Source organism: Squalius cephalus, assembly GCF_949319135.1.
Source record: "Squalius cephalus genome assembly, chromosome: 13".
NCBI lineage: Eukaryota > Metazoa > Chordata > Actinopteri > Cypriniformes > Leuciscidae > Squalius > Squalius cephalus.
The window spans coordinates 31,588,737-31,611,505 of NC_137134.1; the positions used below are offsets into that span (position 1 = coordinate 31,588,737).

Consider the following 22,769-nt stretch of genomic DNA (forward strand, 5'->3'; position numbering starts at 1 on the left):
TATGGTCAGCACTCATTTTCAACTGATTGATTTTCAGAAGTATCAGATGCTATAGATGGGGGTGTTTATGAGTGCTTGTGGTTTTCTATAAAAATAGAAATAGTGACATAAACATAAGTATACATAATAATAGGGATAATAATAGTGATAATTAAAGATAGTGACACTACAGCATACATCAAATAAATGAATAATTAAACATGAACATTATCAGCAAATGATTGAAAGCAAATATAAGGCAGGCTTTGTAACCTGACCCCTAAAGCCTTTCAAACTCTACTCCTTTGGCCGTGAGCGCAGAAAGACCAGTTCGGCACATGCACATTAACAAGTGGATTTCGTTTTCAAGCGGTCAAGTCACTCGCACATGCGCTGTTGTATGAGTGCGGTGTGTCTGGACCCTCCTGATGACAAAATTATGTCACACGGACAACCGAAGTATACTTTGGGCTTTAGCTGGGACGTGCGGAAGGGCAAGGTTTGCAAGGTTGCATTATTTTTGAATAATGGTGCCACTAGTGCCGCAGAAACTACATGCTTCACCTTTAAGCACTGAAGTGCCGGCTGCACAGAGCGATGAAGTGTGAGGGGCCAATGCATGAAAACATGAAAACAAAAACAAAGCAATTCAGGAGAGAGAGATCCAACCCGAGTCCTGATAACAACTATATCAGGAATAGAAATCACAAGTTAATAACAAATAATGATGAAGAAATTCCCATCAATCAAGATCAGTGTTTAAAGGTCACATTAGGTTTGAAATAAAAACTCCAGCAATACTGACAGACAACAGTGGAGTCTAAACTGGTGTTTGGAGCAAGTTTCAGCAGTATTTTCTAAGGTTTGTTCATTACCGTAATGTTGATTACCGTAAAGCCTAATGGCAAAAGAAGACAAGAAAATATTAATTTACCCACAACAACAAGGTAAGGGCTTAAGAACTTTACAAGATATACAATTTTTTTTTTTTTTTTTTTTTTTTTACACAAATACAGAAAAACTAAAGGAACCGGAACCGTGTGTGTACGAAACAGTGCACAGCTGGGTTAAAGTAACTAAGATTTGTCCAAGTAAAAACAAAGGAAGGGTCTCAACAGTATTTTCTTGATCACAACCAAACTACTTTATAAGTCAAATGTCAGTAAAGGTGTTTTGATGTATGTATTGTTCACCAGGTCATGGAGTTCATAAAACTCATAAAAAATTACTCATTCTGCATTTCGGTCCTGATATGAGTGAGCAGAAGTGTGACAGTGAAATGAGAAAGAGAGACATCACTGAAAATGGCTGCAAAGATGTCAACACCTTCATACAAGTCCTGTATCGACGCGACCTGCCATTGCTAATACAGTACATGTGGCTTATGGACATTTCAGAAAACCCCTTGTTCACAAATAGCCTATATTACATGCAAATATAACCAATGCCGCGACGGCGGGCCAGACTCAAATCCAAACCATAGTTTACCTTGTATTGCTCATGTCTGTTCTAAACGGAGTCAGATGGGTTTCGAGTTTAAGATGTTAATGATTATGTTAGTTCTCTTTCAAAAGAGAAAAAACTGTCAAGTTGTTACAGAATCCTGTCATCTTTGTCTGGATGGGTTTCTTAATTAAATCAATGTGTCATAGACAGCGCTTTAGCCATTTTTGTAATAACATAAAAAGGGTGCAAGTTGGAATACGGATATTGGTGCGAAGAAGAACATAACATCACTGCTGGTGTGACGTAACTGAAGAGACGAATTAGCATATTCTTATTAATATTAGTATATAGTTCTAATGCATGACAAAATGAATCACATTTAAAATAATTATTGAAGAATTGTTAAACATTAGAAAATTGTATAATTTAAAAAAGTTATGCATTTCCCTGGATCTGACAGGGTAAGCAAGCCTATAGGCCCCCGTAGATAAAATGAGTAGCTATTTGGCGACGCTAGCTGGTTAAAAAAAAAGATTTTCTGCTGGCAGATGAGTGTGATTTGCAGTCCAGTTAACAAATGTTACGTTGTAATATAATATCATCTATAGGCCTACATTCATTCTTCCGTAAATTGCCCCAATGGATAAACTAAGAATGTCGCACCGCCCAAAACAAGAAAGAGTGCAAACTCCACAATTAAAAGTTTATTCATCCCAATTCAGTAGACGTAAAAAAAAAAAAACAAAAAAAAAACCTTTGCACATTATGTCATCAACAACCGGGTGTTTTGGTAAACAGTTGAACAGCTTTAGCTCTCAAGAGAAGGACAAAGATGAACCCCAAAATGTTAAAGATGCAGAAAATCTCACCTTGTAACCTGATGGAGTCCAGAGATGATGAAGATCTGCTCCTGCTCTTCATAAACCACTTCCTGAGGAAAACGATCCAGGAAATTACGGTAGTCTGGGTGTTTATGTGGTTGTTTAGAGGTTAAAATAGTTCCCCCTCAAGTCTCTGATATTGTGGTCTCCACATAAATGGCTCGAGTCCAAGATTTAAAACTCACGCGGAAGTCCATAATACGTTGATGACGTGATTAATATGGCGTCACGCGAACAGGGCGGCACCCTGTGAGTTGTTTACAGTCAATACAAAATTCCCTTTTGAGCAAACAAAGTGGATCAAATGAGTCACGGTCCTTACACTATATTATAATTCAACATTTTAGTAAACGTCTGACACTGTCCCTATCTGTTGATAATCGCACACTTGAAACACTAGCATATTGTGTTTATCCAAATTTACCCCACCATTTCGTATATAATATCCCACATCAAATGTATTTTTTCCCACATGCGCCTGTTTTGTAAACATATCAAATATTCTGTCAGTTCATACATAGCTCAGATAACTTACACAGAGCTCGATATAGCAGCATTTAAGTGTTACTTTCATCTACTATGTCAATGTCTTCCTACATGAGCTGCAGATGTAAACACTCAGAAATGAAACTATAACAGCATTGACCACTAGAGGGATGGGTCATACAGTATATTCCTACAGAATCAATTATACTTGCTATGTGTTATTTGCCAGTTCACTATTAGGCTACCATTGCTTATATTAGTATTAAAAATGTTCACTACAAAGAAAATTATAGCCTACGCGCGTAATGACTCCGATCTTAAACCAGATGGAACTGGATAATATTCTGATTCCTTGGCTAGAGGAAAAAAAAAAAAAAAAACAAATATTCAACAATATTATTTGTAGTGGCCGTTTGTCAACAAACAAAGAAAATTAAACTTAAATAAAACTTCAAATGACACTTCTATAGCACCCTGGGCAGGTGATGTACGCAGGCAAGAAAATAAGTCCAATTCCAGGCTGATTCAGAGTTGTGGCTAGTTTATTTTCCAACTGAGCAAGCAACACAGCAGCTGTGTCCCAATGTGAAGGCTGCATCCTCCGAAGGCCGTATTTGAAGGACGATTGGCCGCATTTGAAGGCCGTTTGCGTCACAGCGGCGCGACGAAGGACGTCCCAATTCAAAGGCTGCATCCTTGGAAGGTCGCATTTGAAGGCCGATTGCGTCACGCGGCTCGATGAAGGCTGTCCCAATTCAGTTCTGCATCCTCCGAAGGCCGTATTCGAAGGCCGGTTGCGTCATCGCGACGCGACGAAGGCTACCCTGATTCAAAAGTGACGCCAAATGCGCCCTTCATTCCCCTGTGAAAGGAAGGATACATAAGTGGACACTTAGCGGCCTATCCTACCCTATTCTACCCCATAAGTCATTGCTCGCCGTTGACGACAGCATTTATTTCTTTATTTTTAAAGGCGGTCGAGACTAGAGATCGGTGGTGGACAGCAAATTCACATTTAAATGTAAGTATTAGCCTATGTTTTCATTTATTTAAATGGCTAGCGAAACCAGAGTTAAAGTTTATTATAAACGTATAATCTTAACTCCTTCGTCACCATTGCGTGGCTTCATTGTCAGGTAGTTTGAGGCAAAACTTGTGCTAATATTAGTTTAATGACCTATTTGTAATATTTGCACTAGTCTATCTCACTTGTGTATTAGGCTAAAAGAAATATGCTAAAGAAGTAAGCCCACAACAATAAGAAAAGCAGTTGATAAGGCAATGGGGTTTCACTTTTATGTGTTTTTGTAGTGCTGTCATGCAAGCTATGTGGTTTTAACCAAATTTGAGTATATAGAAATATGATTTCTTAAGTATTTTGTATGCATGTCTTGATGTGTCATATTTTGCAGTGTTAACAATGCACTTAAGATTGCACCCCTGTGTTAAGCTTTTTTAGAGCAATTCAGGAGAAAAAAAATACAAAGTAAGAAAGTTAATACACACGTCTTTGCTGAAATGTATTGTGCTGTTGTTGTTAACAAGCCATGGTTCATTTGCTCTGCCCTTAGGATTGCAAGTGTCCTGGGACAGGTGAGGGTGTGAGTGGGAAACCCACTGCTGAAACTCGGCCCTGGTTTGTCCTCATGGCCCAGTTCAGCATTGGGTGCCCACGGTGAGGAGGAGCCAGCACCAGCAGCACCAGCACCAAGGCAGAGGCGAGGAGAGTAGGGAGAGGATGGACAGGCTGTTTTCTCTTCTTGAGAAAATGATTGAAAAATATATATTTTTTTCTACATATTCTTGTCTAACTTTTTTCACTATTTTTTTAAAAAGGAAAGAAAAAATCTGTACATTATTTTTATGCAACTTTAAATGTGTAAATAAAAGAGAATGAATTGTTCTGGACATTGTTTATTTTTTTGACAGTCATCATTTCTACTTGAAACAAACTCTTGTATACCTTTTTTTTTTTTCCAAATAAAATTGGTAAATGAAAATCATTTGTTCCATGGGCTACATTAAATTACTTTTTCCAACTATAGTACATAAAATAAGAAAAAAATGATGTAGACTTTTATTAGAATTTATTAGAATACTAATTAGACTTTCAAAAAGAGTAATTTCTGAAAAAAGGACTTTTAATAACAAGTTTTTAGTATCAAGAGTAAAACTAGAGGTATTCTGCAGGGGAGAAAACTCCTTGTCAGGGTTTTTATTATAGTTTTGTATTTATATTATGCTACTACTGCATTTTACTTCTGAATATTTTCAAGGTTGATACATTATATACTTTTGTGTAATGTAAAATCATGTGAGGGAAAAAAGGTACTTCAGTAGGTTACTTCACATTTGTACGTGAATATTTAATTAAATATGCAGTTCCGAAAATTAAAGTAACAAAATGTAGGTCTGTTGTCACTATATTAACAAATTGTTGCTAACTACAGCTGTGTCCCATATCAAAGGGCGCATCTGAAGCGCTCGGACCGGTCTAGCCTACGGAGGATTGTTCTTGTCGCCTGGCAACCGTGACAGCTGCCGATGACGAGCACGAGAAATACTGGACTTTTTTATATTCAATTGGGTTTTATATTCAAACCGGGCTAAACCAAAAATACATGACCTGGCAGCGCCGGGGCTGAAACATCCTCACCATGTCCTCCAGTAAAATATAAAACATAAAAATGACAATAGCCAATTCTGTCTCCATAGCTGTTTACTCAATTAGGCTATATCAAATGAATTATCAGGATGGCAGCTGTCCTCTCGCACCGTTGAGGAGCGGTGATCAGAAACACCTGGTTGCGCAATTAGGAAATCCTATGAAGGCTACATGGTGCGTCCTTCGGAGGACGCAAAGGCTGCATCCTTGAAGTCTTCAGTCCTTCGAAGGATGCAGCCTTCACATTGGGACACAGCTCGTATCTCTCGCGCTGGTAAAAAACCATATGCCCATCACCCAGGTGCATACAGGTCACCTCCTACTTCCTACCTATATTTACCTTTACCTGTGCCCACTACTGCCCTCAGGTGTCTAAATCAAACATTGTAGTTATTAAACTAACCAAAAATAAAGACTAAACATATAGATAAAACAATTAACTAAACAAACAACAAAAGAATATTACCAAAATATATATTACTAATGTAAGCAAAATTATAATGGTAAACAAATTAATTAACAAAATTACCACTACTGAAAGCAAACTAATGTAGCTCCAACAAATATTATTGATCTGCCTGCATTGAGACCATTATTTGAGAACTGAACTGAGCAGGAGAAGGATATCACGGGTTTCTCCATATAAATTAAGTAAATTAATAACTTTTTTTGGTTCTCAATTTAAAATCATTGTTAAATATGTGATGTTCAGAGTGTAAGATTTTCCTTAGATTAGGAACAATCCCACAGTGTGCTTTTGTGACTGACTGTAACTCATTTATTAATACTAGTGCGCCATCTAGTGTCATAAACAGGAATTCACAATTCCAAGATTAGCGCCGCGGTTGACAGATTCTGACTGAATAAATGTGATATTACGATCAGCGCAAGATCGAATTTGAAATGAGTCACACTTTAATACCGTAATACATGCGAGTACCGAAAAACAACGTGTGTGCTAGAATGAGAGTGTTTTTCAGAGTGGAAGCAGGCCTACTTGGAGGGATGAAAACTAGGTAGTATAAAGGAAACACTGTAGTCAGTGTTTTTTAAAAAAAAAAAAAAAAAATGTATTAAGCTTTAACACAAACAAACAAGGTACATTACCATTCACTGAATACAACAGCAGTTATTTCACCTTAGGTTGAGCATATTACAAGAACGAGAAAAAAAAAAAAAACTTACAATAAACAACAAAATAATATACATGAAAATTTTAAAATAAGAATAAAAAGGGCCTTTAAATTAATTTAAACTTATTCAAAAGAAATAACAATTTACGGGCTTTCTGATTTTTAACAAATTTTAATGATTTACACAAGAGTTTAATCTCATTCAGCTATTGATTAAAGTTGGGTTTGGATTTAAACCATCTACATTTGTGAATGAAAAATTTTGCGAAACATAAAAGAAAATTAATCATTAAATCACACTCTTTGTAAATCATACAAACACCAAACCTAATCAATTTCACCGTAATTGGGGTGGGATTTCAACCCTCCTAGATCTTAACCAGATCTGGACCTCTCTCCAAAAGGGCTGCACCATATCACACAAAAAGAAGACATGCTCTAAATTTTCAATATTTGTTTCACAAAAAACACAATTATTCACCTCAAGTAGTAAGTACCAGACACCTCCTGTCAAAAAATGATTGATTGACAGGTGTCACGCCCCTTCCGGTGACATGTCCCGCCCCTTCCGGTGACATGTCCCGCCCCTTCCGGTGTCCCGCCCCTTTTGGCATAGGATCAAAGGGCTTTTGACAGCTAGTTTTGACTTTTGATTGACAGGTTGACAGTTAGTATGACTTTTGATCATGTTTTGACAGCTAGTTTTGACTTTTGATTGACAGTTTGACAGCTTTTGATCATGTTTTGACAGCTAGTTTTGACTTTTGATGTCTTTTGAAGTCTTTTGAAGCCTTTTGATATTGACAGAAAGTGTTATAACAATACGTGATGGTATCTGACAGCTAGTTTGATGCCTTTTGAACATGACAGTTAGTGTTTTGTGAAACCTTTTGATCGTTTGAAGACACTGTGATTAAATAATACGTCATGGCTATATGACAGCTAGTTTTAATTGTTTGAAGACTATTGAAGCCTTTTGAACATGACAGTGTGTGTTTTGAAGTTGGTATCACACACGATCCTCCTATTCCTGAGCGTATCCGGGCTGTACTGTGAAACTGATAAGGGGAAAACTGTGGAAGTTTATCTCACACACAAATGTTGAGAAACCATTCAGTTCTTTTAAAACAATATAAATGAAATGTTTATAAAGATCCTACTAAAACCTCACTCAAAAAGTTTAAATAAAATGGAGTCATAAAAAATTGCAATCAGTTAAATGTTTATAGAGTTAAAAAAACAAACAAAAAAAACATACAGGTTATGAAACAATCAGTTAAATGTTTAGAGAGTTGAAGAAAAAACATATAGCTTATGAAACAACGCAATAAATGAAACGGGTTCACGAAAATAAAAAAATAAAAAATCATCTCGCATGTTTAGATAACTAAAGCGCCTCTCCAGCACAGCCCCGGCCTGAGTGGTGCGCGCGCCCTCCGCATTCTGACATCCCCCTCCTTCTGCTCCTCCACATTCCAGAGCACAGTGATAGTGAGAAACAGAGATTTTATAAAATAATGTATATTTCACACAAATAATATAATATACAATAATATAAAATAGCATCTTACTGAAACCAATTCTTTCAGTTTTAGATAAACAAAAGAATAAAAAATCATCTTACATAAAACATTCTGTTCTTTAAAAGAATATAAATGATTATAAATAAATAATATAAAATAAAGATCTTACTAAAACCTCACACAAAAAGTTGAAATAAATGTAGAACTATCCAGTTTAAATAAAATGTATTCACAAAAAATTGCAATGAGTTAAATGTTTATAGAGTTGAAGAAAAAAAACAACGCAAACAAAACAAAAACAACATAGGCCTACATGTTATGAAACAATCAGTTAAATGTTTAGAGAGTTGAAGAAAAAACATACAGCTCATGAAACAACGCAATAAATGAAACGGGTTCACAAAAATAAAAAATCATCTTACATGTTTAGATAACTAAAGGGCCTCTTTACACCAGCGTTTGACCTGCGGGGCTTTCAAAAAGCACCAGCCAAAGTGTGTGTGTGTGTGTGTGTGTGTGTGTGTGCGTGCGTGCGTGCGTGCGTGCGTGCGTGCGTGCGTGCGTGCGTGTGTGTGTGTCTGTGAGAGAGTCACACAAATTCAGTGATCAGGATATCAGGTGCTGAGTTTATAAGTATAATCTTAAAAGTTTAAATGATATCTTTTAAAAATAAAAGATTGTTTAAATGAAATATTTAAAGTTTGAATACATACACATCTTCTATTTATCTTTTAGAAGATTACTGTAATGATTTTGTTTAAATTGAACCTAAGGTATAATTGTTATTAAACAATGTCTGTTCAAAAACTTTAGATGGTTGAAAAACTGTACTTAGTCGTCTTAAATCTCATTTATATGAAAAGATTCAATCATCATTTTTTGTCCGTGTGGAGTTTCAATTTTGATGGCTTTCCATAGCCATGATGATTTTTGTACCGTAACTGCATATTCGATCATGTACACCTAAACACGACCATCACAGAAAACTATAAAATAAATAAATAATTTAATATCATTTCTAAGCTGTATTGCACGCGCGCACACACACGGTTCTAAAAATGAACTAATCTCTATGTGCATCATGTCACAGCGTATGTAATGTTAGTCTGCTAACGCCTTTCCAGAGCCAAAGTTTTGTTCGTACTAAATTTATTTCAAAGCATAATCGTAAAAGTTTCAATATGATCTTTTCAAAATAAAAGATTGTTTTAGTTTGAAGTTTAAAGTTCTTAACTTTCTTTCTTAAAAAAAATCTTTAAAGTTTGAATACATTCATATCTTCTATTTATCTTTTAGAAGATTACTGTAATGATTTTGTTTAACGGTGACCCTAAAGTATAATTGTTATAATGTGAGACAATGTCTGTTCAAAAACTTTCGATGGTTGAAAAACTGAAACTGAAAAACTCGGCTAGATAATGTCACAGTAAAGCTAGTCCGCGTTCCAGAGCATACTACATCCAGAGTTTATACTAAATTCATTTAAAAGCATAACCTTAAAAGTTTAAATTAGATATTTATATTTGTCAATAAAAGTTTTATTAAAATCATATCTTCTATTTATCTTCTTAGAAGACTTATGTAATGATTTTGTCTAACGGTGACCTAAAGTATAATTGTTATAATGTGAGACAATGTCTGTTCAAAAACTTTAGATGGTTGAAAACCTGTACTTAGTCGTCTTAAATCTTATTTATACAAAAAAAAATTGTCCATACAACATGTTGTCAAAGTCTGTCACAATGTTTTGTTGTTTTTAAGACATCCGAGGACTCTACATTGCTCTTACTTAGACTAAGTTGTATCTATATATATATATATATATATATATATATATATATATATATATATATATATATTTTTTTTTTTTTTTTTTTTTTTTTTTTTTTTTTTTGGTTACATTGTTTTTATTCGTCAAGTTAAATGTAAATTTGCAAATCCAAATGATAGGAAAACTTTATGATAGGAAAGTACGGACAGCGCCTTTGACCAAGCCTCTACATATGGGGCACTTGCGTAGAGAAGGCGCACATTCTTTGCACACAACTAGGTGACCACAGGGGATGAAGACAATGTTCACTTCCTTATCCATGCAAACTTTGCATGTGCGCTCCTCTTGAAGTCTTCTTAACTGTTCCTCCATAGGCAAGTCTGAAAGATCTTGACTCGGTGATGCAGCTTCATTTGTCTGGGCCATCAGTTCTCTCAGCAGGCAGACATCATTCTTCTTGATCCAGTTGCAGAAGACCTCTGCTGCTGCATTTCCTTTCGACAGGACTAACTCAATGAGCTGCCCTGTCTGCTGCTTGACTATAGTGCAGTTACGAATAATGCCATACTCTTTCTGTGAGATGACGTTCTCCTCTAGAAGACGGTCCATTAAGCTCTGCACACTTTTTAGCCGCTGTGACACGGCAAGATGATGTTTCGTAAGAAAAGTAAGAAACTTACTTTCTCGCTCCTCCTCTCTCTTCTCATCTTCCGCACGGAGTAAATCAGACACCAACTCTTGAACGGTTTTGTCATTTTCTCCACTTGCGAGAATCTTGCTTTGAACGGTTTGCTTCACCACAGGATTGTTCATCATCACTGCATCTTCTCCAGGACCCAGGTGTACAACAGGTGGATCAACAAATTCTCTTGAGTTGCTGTCTCCATTAGTCAATAGCTGTTCAAACACAAAAGGAAATCTTGCTTGAATCTGATGAACAAACTCTTGGCCCTTTTCTTGCAACAGGTATTCACATCTTGGAAACCACTTAGCATGTTCTCTCCATGGATCATCACCAGACTCCCAACATCTGAGTCCGCCATCACAACAAAAGCACTTCACGTCATCATTACGACCAACATAGTAAAAACCAGCCTTAGCCAATTGGTCTGGTCGAACAGTTATTCTTGAGGGCCAGTTGACAAATGTGAGCAACCTTTCTTCACACTGTTGCATTGCCGATCCATTGGAAAGGCCGCCACCAGATAAAGGTACATTATCTGCACGGTCACCTCGAACGAAGCGGCAGTTGGGGTAATGCCTCTGGTGCTCTGATGCTGCCCGATCTCCCGGTTCCCAGTTGCTAAGCTGGCCTCCACAACTGAAGCAAGCCACTCTGTCGCCCTGGCCAACGTAGTAAAAACCACTTTTGGCAAGCTCAGCTGGAGCTAATGTAGCAAGAGTCCAATTCAGAAAGGTGTCAAGGCGTTCCAGTTCCCGACGCATGCCAGGATTGTGACAAGTCGGAGGTCGCTGGTGAGACATATCCTCAACTCCACGGGAGGAAATAGGACTGGAAAGGGCCAGGTTGCTGAATGCCGTGTTTAAGTAACCCACCTGCTCCTCCATTTGGCCTGAAAAAGATGCCGTGGTGGTTGATGTTACGGCTGTCGCAGGGTTGGAAAGCTGTAGGATGGCTACGTTGTGAAGCGGGGGAAAAGGCAGAGTGAGAGGACGACAGGAGGTTTGCGGTGCCGGGTAAAAATGTGACCACAGGGCGTGTCCACTCAAGCCCTTCTCTCTGCTGGACATCCCATGACTAGTGTCTAGTCGTCCATGACAGAACACATAATCTTATTAAACTTATTAAATACCCTCTATGATGCAGGAACCGATGCTAAAAACAAAATCAAACACCACAATTTCAAAAATTTAAAAATCACCACACAATTTCAGGTATTTACATCTTGGAAATGGTTGCCACCTCGGGAATACAGTCATTTAAATGCAGAAATCAAATATTTAAATATTTAATCTTTTAAATCAGGTAGTATTTTTTAATTATTCTAAATATTATTATTATGTATACTATTTTATTTAATACCTCCTAAAGAATAAGTTGTGCCATATTTTTATGAGCTCAGACATTTTTTCATTCAGAAAATTTTATTTCAACATCGAGTATACATTGAAGTAGTGAAGAAAATGATAGATCGGCAGTACATAAAGTAAAACGACGTTTACAGATGGTCTAACCAGAATAGAAAATCTCTGCAGGCTATCATGTTTTGGTCTAGGGTATAGTTGACCAGACTTTCAACTATTTCACCAACGTCAGTTTTTGCATTTTTTGACACCAGTGACACGCAGAGATCTGTTACAAAAGTCCATATAGCGAGTATCTCTGTGATTTCGAATTCGTCACAACATTCACGCAGCACATCCAGAACTTTTTTGAGGATTACGCCGTTCGGCTCTTTGCCGTTAAAAAACATGGGCGTTACATCAGTCCATGACTTTGTCAGGCCTCTTACGACATCCATTTCATTTTTGAGATGTGTCACACGTTTGGTATCCTGTGCACAATCGTTTTTCATACCACACGCAGCATCGATGATCCTGTGCATCAAGCCAACCATCTGACCTCTAAAATGATCTTTAAACATAGAGTCTAGCGTAGCTCTTAAAGGACACTCTTTGCCCGTGGCGCACTCACACGCCGGATGATACTTGTTCTCCATCCGTTTTTGCGTCGCCATTTTTTCCAACTTTTCGAATAGTCAACTATTCGATGATGAAAGATGCTTTTCGTTCCTGAAATGTTCCTGGAATCTCCTGAGTGAGTCCTTGCGGCACAATCGTCCAGGGTTTGTGCGTTAATGCGCGGAAGTTTGTGTTTTTGGGTCAGGAGCGTGAGTCGTAGAAGCGTAGTTTGCGTCAGGTTCAGGCAAATGCTGAAGCGGGCTTTGACAGTCCTTCAACTTTTGATCAATGAGATGATGCAGTAGCACAGCAGTCCGCGGCTAGTAGAGCTAGAGTAGAGCTAGAGCGTGCGATGTCCTGAAATATTTATCAGGACAGCGATTGGGGTCCGCCCACCCTGTTGCGTAGGATGTACGGGGGTTGTCATCAGGAAAGCCATAAATAACTATGTAAATTATAGTCACAATGCAACAGAAATAGCGTCATTGAGAAGTTATGCATATGCCACCAGAGAGAAGTTTATTATTTTCACTCAATCCAGTTACAAAATCTGAAAATTTTAAAAATGTTTAAAACATATGCATGGGTGAATTGTTCACCATAAGTTCTGTAACAAACATTTAGAAAGTAGTTAGGATGCGCATGCTTTAAGTTAATGTGTTTTAAGAATCATTTTGCGCATGCTTTTAGTTAATTTTACCAACTATGAAGATGTTAAAGTTCATAGACCTTTAGCGTTTTGAGTTAAAATTAAAACGTGATATCGCATTAAACGCATCATTACTGAATTCACGGGTGTTCCTAACATAGACTATTATTGTCCTAACATAGACTATTGTTTAATAACTTCAATAGTTATCAAGCACCAGCTGATTGAAGTTTTTCTTCAAACAAAAGTAATTTTCTGATAAATCATAGTACACCTACATGTGTGTTTTGTTGAATGCACAGATTTTGAGGGTCCTTGTCTTTGTTTCGCGGTATTTTTAAAAACATAGAACCAGAGAACAGAGAACCTTGTGTGGTATTCTATATCCGCATAAAGGGTTAAAATATTAAATATAAATTTTAGCGCTATTTAAAAACTAGGACGGTATAATAATAATATAATGTAAATGTCTCACGTGAAGATGATGGTTTCAACCATTCATGTGAATACTGTCGTATATGAACAAAGAGAAGACCTAGAGTTCACTAACATTAGCTAACTGTAGGAAACCGATATCCGGGGGAAAGTGTAAAGAAAACGCCATACAAAACATTACAATCACACCCAGCAATGCGATAAGTGTTACGCTGATGTTAAAAATTGTTAAACAATTTCAAAACAGGTTGTTTCAGAAGAAATGCAAACAAAATCTTTTAAACAAAGTCTTGTTTCAGAGTCGGTATGCTCCGGTGAAAACTTTGATGAGGCCAAGAATAATAGCGCTGTTATACATGCGCTTCAATAACAATGTTCAATATAAACAAGAATCCGACTCTAATGCGACTGAGCTTGTTTCACATATAACTGTTGATTGTTAGATATAATAGTTAGATGATTTTTCTAACCATTGAAATTTACGATATGTTCAAACATTCAGCATTATGCCGAATAAAAAGAAGATCATAAAAAGAAGAACAATTATTAAGACATAAAACACAACGTCTGTTTTCTGGATCGGGCCTAAAACTCGGGTGTGGACAGAATAAAAAATGAATCAACCCTCCTTTCACGTAAAAATACCACGTATCAACTGTGATTCATTAGCTTAACTGTTGTTTAGTGACACAGACACACAAAATAACAGTGTAATAATAACAAAATAAGTGTAATAGTTAGACGAATTTGAAGTGTAATACTCATCTTTGATGTCGATGTTTCGTAGAAAGATGTTCTAAAAGAAATATGATTTGTTTAGTCTTAAACACTCTCATACTAGAAGGACCATCTTTTAATTCTCTTTATGCAATTTTTGTTCATGTTTTTCATACATTCCTATATGAACATGTTTGACCACGCTCGGAGACTATATACTTTTTGCAAACTGTACAAAAACAAGATCAATTACAGAAATTCAAAAGCTAAAACTGATCACTATAGTGGCTTTTCTGTATTTGTTTTAAATGGCTCATTTACTTTTAACCCAGTTGACCTCTAGAATTTACTTTTGTGCAATTTTACCAAAGTGTGGAACTTTGTTTAACAGCCTCAAGCTTTGATGAATATGCCTCTCTCAGTGCCATAGTCAGATGTGATTCTGTTGTAATAGTTTAAGTGTAAAACAGCATGCACTTTGTGTGATTCGTAGATAGAGGGAAAGTTTCTTCTTAAAATTTCACTTAAATTCTTAATGGTCATTTATTTATATAAACACTGAATGTTGACGGCTCTCAAAGAAACGTCTTCACCTAAAACACACACACACACACACAGTCCAACATACAAAATGTGAAACAGTGTCGTCTGAACAAGATGACTAAATCTAGCGGAGTAACAAAACCATCATTTGGATACTTTTTATTATAAACTGAGCTTTTCAATCCTCTTTTCTTAGGGATTTGGTCTTTTGAATCTTAAAGATAAAGAATAAGATGATGTTTTAAAGTTAGTCCATAGGGTGTGGAACTTTGTATCACTATGGTGTGTAAAAATACACCCAAAGATTTAAGCACAACTATTTACACACATACTATGTAGGAGAATATCTAACTGTATATTGTAGATTGTGAACATTGTACTATCAGTTTATTTGGGGTCAGAGAACATCCTTAGCTCATACATCTCTTTAATTTTGTGCTGGATGTTAGTTAAAAGATGAAGGTATTAGTTAATAACAAACAAATAAAAACTTAAAATCAACATGAAGCCATAATATTAATAAATAAAATATGGAATAATTACAGTTTGAAAATGACTTCCATAATATTTTATTTTAGTAAAGGTATGCCCAACACAAAGTTGTGCGTTGTGAGTGAGACCTCGCAAAGATTACGCCAATATTAGATTTCTCGAACATTGCACTATGCCTGAAACTTAGTAATCAACATGCATTTATGTAGGACTGTCAAAAACTGTAGGACTGTCAAAAAATCATCTGTTATCATGGTTTAGTTGTATTTTAAAACACAGTTTTTTCTTAAAAATGTTGTGTCAGACGTATTTGGTAGCATGATTATCTTGTTTAATCGTGTATTCAGTTCATATTTATCAGGTTGATATTTGTAGAAATATATTTATAAAACAAAAAGAACAAGTTAATGGCCTTGTGTCAGAACACAACAGGTATGAAGATGTGTCTGGTTTTTACTTTTTATTCTAACTTTAAAGCTATTATCCTTTGTAAAGTGTAATACAGTATTTGATTTTTACACACGCAGTGTTTTCGCCAACTGACCTAAACCGTTGACCCCTGAAGTTATGACTTCTGAAGGTCTCTCATGTGTAGATTCACTCGGTTGAAAAAATTGTATTTTGTCATTTAAACATCTGAAAAAATAGACTGTGCTTAATATCTGCAAACTCTTTATTGTGATGCTCCCCAACAGATATTCTACTGACTATAAGTAACTATATCTCAACTTATTCTAACCCTAACCCTACCAGTCCACTAATACTCTACTAACACTAATGAGAGTTTACTTTACACACTCTCACAAGCGAGTTAGTGGGCATGCAAGTGCAACTATAGTCAACAGTACGTTCAAAAGGACCATCAAAATAGTGCTACCAAATGATGACTTAAAAACGTTTTAAGTATTACATTAAAAAGGCGTAATTGACAAAGATTGTAATTCTGAATTAAGTAATAATTATGACAAAAAGTCGAAATTATGACTTAAAAAGTTGAAATTAAAATGATGACTATGCGTCATAATTATGAGATGAAAAGTTTAAATGGTGACATACTAAATTGAAATTATGATAGATAAAGTAAAATATTCCATAGTGAAATTTTCTGAATTTAGTATAATTGTATTTGTGAAAATGATTCAGTACTGAAACAGCATTTATGAGTTTTTACATATCTTCTGCTTGTTTATGCAGTTCGTGTAGGCCTCTAAGACTATGAATAACTAAAAATGATTATTGATGAACTTGAATAACTTGAATTTTGTTGGCAATATAAAAAAATTGCCTTCCCATAACGGGAGTCGAACCCGGGCAGCCTGGGTGAAAACCAGGAATCCTAACCGCTAGACATTATGGGAGGCGTTGATACTGCCCCGGGCAAATTTGAAAAGGCTGCACTGCACGGTACAATATAATGCTGGATCATAGTTATGCAGAGCCACAGGAGAAGGAATCCTCGTGGCCAAAAAGCAAAAATGTAATTTATCGGGATGTAAATAAATATCGGGATAGCTTTTCACAGGTGGAAAGAGCTAATGAAGGAGAAAGACTTTGCTGGATGGCGCCTTGCATGGCTGACACCGCCGTCGGTGTGTGAATGGGTGAATGTGAGGCTATGTAAAGCACTTTGGTAGCCATAGGTCTGTGAAAGCGCTATATAAATGCAGTCCATTTACCATTTACCATTTACTTTGAAAGGGATGCTGAAGTTGCCTGCTTTCTTCTCGACAGGTAAGTCAAAGTTACGGTCTAAATGACAAGCTTTTTTCATTGCTTGGTTGTGTAAATCATTATATCATTATTAGGGGTGTAACGATACGCATATTCGTATCGAACCGTTCGGTTCGTTGGACAATTTTTTCTGACGACCAAAATTTCGTTATTTCAAATGAAGGCGTGTCGCGGGTGGCAAGCGCGCTCATAGAGGCTGGCGCGACCACAACATCAACTGGCAAATGCAATGTAAGGAACGAAACTGAGCTACTCTTATTGTGTTTGTGTGGACCGTTTATCAGTTTGACACTGCGGTCAAGCCAGCCGCGGTTTGAAAATACACGGTCAAGCCAGCCGCCAAAAAAAAAAGCGTGTGCGCCTATTACTGTGAATACGGTAATTTCAGTAACAGCAGAGAGAACGCGCTTTCAGAGCGCTTGAGTTGCCCAGATCTCTCTCTCTCTCTCTCTCTCTCTCTCTCTCTCTCTCTCTCTCTCTCTCTCTCTCTCTCTCTCTCTCTCTCTTCTTTTTTTCTCTTTCTCTCTCTCTTTTTTCTATCTTTTTCTTCTTTATCTATCTATCTATCTATCTATCTATCTATCTATCTATCTATCTATCTATCTATCTATATATATTTTTTTTCTTTCTTTTCTCTCTCTCTCTCTCTATCTATCTTTTTTCTCTCTCTCTCTCTCTATCTTTTTTCTTTCTTTTTTCTCTTTCTCTCTCTCTCTCTCTTTTTTCTTTTTTTCTATATTTTTCTTCTTTATCTATCTGTCTATCTATCTATCTATCTATCTATCTATCTATCTATCTATCTATCTATCTATCTATCTATCTATCTATTTTTTTCTTTCTTTTCTCTCTCTCTCTCTATCTATCTTCTCTCTCTCTCTCTCTCTCTCTCTCTATCTATCTATCTATCTTTTTCCTTTCTTTTTTCTCTCTCTCTCTCTTTCTTTTTTCCATCTTTTTTCTATCGTTTTCTTCTCTATCTATCTATCTATCTATCTATCTATCTATCTATCTATCTATCTATCTATCTATCTATCTTTTTTCTTTCTTTCTCTCTCTCTCTCTCTCTCTCTCTCTCTCTATCTGTCTATCTTTTTTCTTTCTTTTTTTACTTTCTCTCTCTCTCTTTCTTTTTTCTTATTTTTTCTATCTTTTTCTTCTTCTCTATCTATCTATCTATCTATGTTTTTTCTTTCTTTTCTCTCTCTCTCTTTCTTTCTCTCTCTCTCTTTCTTTCTTTTTTCATTTTTTTCTATCTTTTTCTTCTTCTTTATCTATCTATCTATCTATCTATCTATCTATCTATCTGTGAGAGACGATATAATAAGAGAGCCATATTTCGAGAGTTTTTGTACTTTACTCTGTTATCCTTTTAATTTACACTCAAGCTGTCTTTGCAAGTTGTGTATTTCTTTGACTAATGTTTTTTTTTTCTTTATAGGTCACATCTAGAGAATTTTTATGTAGAGGTTTACAACATAATTATTTGCAAAAAAAAAGCAGTAAAATAAAGTATACATTCTTTCTAAATACATCTTTTGTTTTTGTTTTCATATATATTTTTTACTGCATTAAAAGTTTCTGAAATTCAGTGTCCCACCTAGTACCATTTTACTGTAGCATTTTGGAGATACGTCAATTTATTCGACTTTTGAGGCCTATAAACACCTCATTTCTAATAAGTAGAAAAAAGTAATGGTCAGTTCTTATAGGGGACGTCCCATACAGTATACACACCTCATATCAAAACATTTTACTGTAGCATTTTGGAGATATGTCACATTTTACTACTTTAGAGGCCTAAAAAGACCTCATTTCTAATAAGTAGAAAAAAGTAATGGTCAGTTCTTATAGGGGACGTCCCATACAGTATACACACCTCATAACAAAACATTTTACTGTAGCATTTTGGAGTTATGTCACATTTTACTACTTCAAAGGCCTATAAACACCTCATTTCTAATAAGTAGAAAAAAGTGGTGGTCAGTTCTTACAGGGGACGTCCCATACAGTATACACACCTCATATCAAAACATTTTACTGCAGCATTTTGGAGTTATGTCACATTTTACTACTTTAGAGGCCTATAAACACCTCATTTCTAATAAGTAGAAAACACTAATGGTCAGTTCTTATAGGGGACGTCCCATACAGTATACACACCTCATAACAAAACATTTTACTGTAGCATTTTGGAGTTATGTCACATTTTACTACTTCAGAGGCCTATAAACACCTCATTTCTAATAAGTAGAAAAAAGTAATGGTCAGTTCTTACAGGGGACGTCCCATACAGTATACACACCTCATATCAAAACATTTTACTGTAGCGTTTTGGAGATATGTCACATTTTACTACTTCAGAGGCCTAAAAAGACCTCATTTCTAATAAGTAGAAAAAAGTTATGGTCTGTTCTTATAGGGGACGTCCCATACATTATGTACACCTCATAACAAAACATTTTATTGTAGCGTTTTAAAGATATGTCACATTTTACTACTTCAGAGGCCTATAAAGACCTCATTTCTAATAAGTAGAAAAAACGAATGGTCAGTTCTTATAGGGGACGTCCCATACAGTATACACACCTCATAACAAAACATTTTACTGTAGCGTTTTGGAGATGTCACATTTTACTACTTTAGAGGCATATAAAGACCTCATTTCTAATAAGTAGAAAAAACGAATGGTCAGTTCTTATAGGGGACGTCCCATACAGTATACACACCTCATAACAAAACATTTTACTGTAGCGTTTTGGAGATGTCACATTTTACTACTTTAGAGGCATATAAAGACCTCATTTCTAATAAGTAGAAAAAAGTAATGGTCAGTTCTTATAGGGGACGTCCCACACAGTATGCATACCTCATATCAAAACATTTTACTGTAGCGTTTTGGAGATGTCACATTTTACTACTTCAGAGGCATATAAAGACCTCATTTCTAATAAGTAGAAAAAAGTAATGGTCAGTTTTTACAGGGGACGTCCCATACAGTATACACGCCTCATATCAAAACATTTTACTGCAGCAATTTGGAGTTATTTAACATTTTACTACTTTAGAGGCATATAAAGACCTCATTTCTAATAATTAGACCACAGCCAGGACTGCCTCCCATGGCGGCGTCGTAGGAGGCAGTAGCCATGGAGTGAAGAGTCGCGACGCCACCATCGGGACTGCCGGTGGTGACGACAGTGATGGAGGTGGAGCACACCGCGTAGCCAGAGAAGCGATGCGGCAGTGAGACACAAAGACCTATGCGACCGTGGCTGGGCCGCAGCGACGACCCCCTGAGGTGGAAGCAGGGATCCTGAGGTTAGAGGCTGAGCTGGAGCGACCATATGTGAAGGTGGAGCCTGGGGAGTGCGGGGCTAGTCAAAGCTGAAGAGGTGGAGGGCCACAGGGCAACAAATGGGCCACAGGTCGATGGCAAAAGTGGTGCGATGACCAACCCAAGTGGAGCCGACGTGCCGAGGGAGCCCGGCGAGGCCGAATGGCCAATGGTCCACGTTGGAGTCGAGGGTGGTAAGAGCACAGGAGCCAGGGCGACGGGTAGAGGTGGAGCGGAGGCGGAGCACTCAGAGGCTGGAGGCGGAGCCACAGTCTCCACACTCCCAGGAGGAGATGGCTCCCAGCAGGCCCAAGATGTAGCCGTGCCACTGAGAGGAGGCTGAGATGCACTGCGGGACTAATGGGAGGAGGAGATGACTGGGTGGCAGGAGTGTCTTGGGACTGCAGAAACAGACAGATACTGAGGAAACATACACATTTATTACAAGTGGTTTGGAGAGGTGGTGGGAGAGGGAGGTTGGACGGGACCAGTGGATTCATTCTCGCTGCTTGCAGGGGGCTCATGCTGCTGATCCTCACAGTCTGGGTGGTCTTGGCTGGGAACTGGGTTGTGAGTGGGACTGGCGTTGTTGTCCACAGTTACGATGGTGAGTGGCATCACAAGCATTCACAAGACGCCAGCAACCACTCTACAAATTCTGAATTTCTACTTATTTGAAATGAGGTCTTTATAAGCCTCTGAAGTAGTAAAATATGACATAACTCCAAAATGCTGCAGTAAAATGTTTTGATATGAGGTATGCATACTGTATGGGACGTCCCCTATAAGAAATGGCCATTAGTTTTTTCTACTTATTAGAAATGAGGTGTTTATAGGCCTCTAAAGTAGTAAAATGTGACATAACTCAAAAATGCTGCAGTAAAATGGTTTGATATGAGGCGTGTATACTGTATGGGACTTCCCCTATAAGAAATGGCCATTACTTTTTTCTACTTATTAGAAATGAGGTGTTTATAGGCCTCTGAAGTAGTAAAATATGACATAACTCCAACATGCTGCAATAAAATGGTTTGATATGAGGTGTGTATACTGTATGGGACGTCCCCTATAAGAAATGGCCATTACTTTTTTCTACTTATTAGAAATGAGGTCTTTATAAGCCTCTGAAGTAGTAAAATATGACATAACTCCAAAATGCTGCAGTAAAATAGTTTGATATGAGGCGTGTATACTGTATGGGACTTCCCCTATAAGAAATGGCCATTACTTTTTTCTACTTATTAGAAATGAGGTCTTTATAGGCCTCTGAAGTAGTAAAATGTGACAAAACTCCAAAACGCAACAGTAAAATGCTTTGATATGAGGTGTGCATACTGTATGGGACGTCCCCTATAAGAACTGACCATTAGTGTTTTCTACTTATTAGAAATGAGGTCTGTATATGCCTCTAAAGTAGCAAAATGTGACAAAACTCCAAATTGCTGCAGTAAAATGTTTTGATATGAGGTGTGCATACTGTATGGGACGTCCCCTATAAGTACTGACCATTACTTTTTTCTACTTATTAGAAATGAGGTCTTTATAGGCCTCTGAAGTAGTAAAATGTGACATATCTCCAAAATGCTGCAGTAAAATGTTTTGTTATGAGGTGTGCATACTGTATGGAATGTCCCCTATAAGAACTGACCATTACTTTTTTCTACTTATTAGAAATGAGGTCTTTATAGGCCTCTGAAGTAGTAAAATGTGACATATCTCCAAAATGCTGCAGTAAAATGTTTTGTTATGAGGTGTGCATACTGTATGGGACGTCCGCTATAAGAACTGACCATTACTTTTTTCTACTTATTAGAAATGAGGTCTGTATATGCCTCTAAAGTAGCAAAATGTGACAAAACTCCAAATTGCTGCAGTAAAATGTTTTGATATGAGGTGTGCATACTGTATGGAATGTCCCCTATAAGAACTGACCATTACTTTTTTCTACTTATTAGAAATGAGGTCTGTATATGCCTCTAAAGTAGCAAAATGTGACAAAACTCCAAATTGCTGCAGTAAAATGTTTTGATATGAGGTGTGCATACTGTATGGGACGTCCCCTATAAGTACTGACCATTACTTTTTTCTACTTATTAGAAATGAGGTCTTTATAGGCCTCTGAAGTAGTAAAATGTGACAAAACTCCAAAATGCTGCAGTAAACTGCTTTGATATGAGGTGTGCATACTGTATGGGACGTCCCCTATAAGAACTGACCATTAGTGTTCTCTACTTATTAGAAATGAGGTCTTTATAGGCCTCTGAAGTAGTAAAATGTGACAAAACTCCAAATTGCTGCAGTAAAATGTTTTCTTATGAGGTGTGTATACTGTATGGGACGT

General features: G+C 36.9%; 1 protein-coding gene and 1 pseudogene across 2 annotated transcripts in view; one reads left to right on the forward strand and one right to left on the reverse strand.

Moving 5' to 3' along the window:
* The window catches only part of LOC307169929 (uncharacterized protein), a 251,796-nt gene that overhangs the window by 198,515 nt on the left and 30,512 nt on the right, over positions 1–22,769 (forward strand). The window lies entirely within an intron of this gene.
* LOC307169639 (inhibitor of apoptosis protein-like) lies at positions 10,071–21,046 on the reverse strand (annotated as a pseudogene). The gene is made up of 4 exons: positions 20,874–21,046; positions 20,550–20,777; positions 20,174–20,387; positions 10,071–11,628 (listed from the first exon to the last, which is right to left on the reverse strand). The product of its transcript is annotated as an inhibitor of apoptosis protein-like (transcript).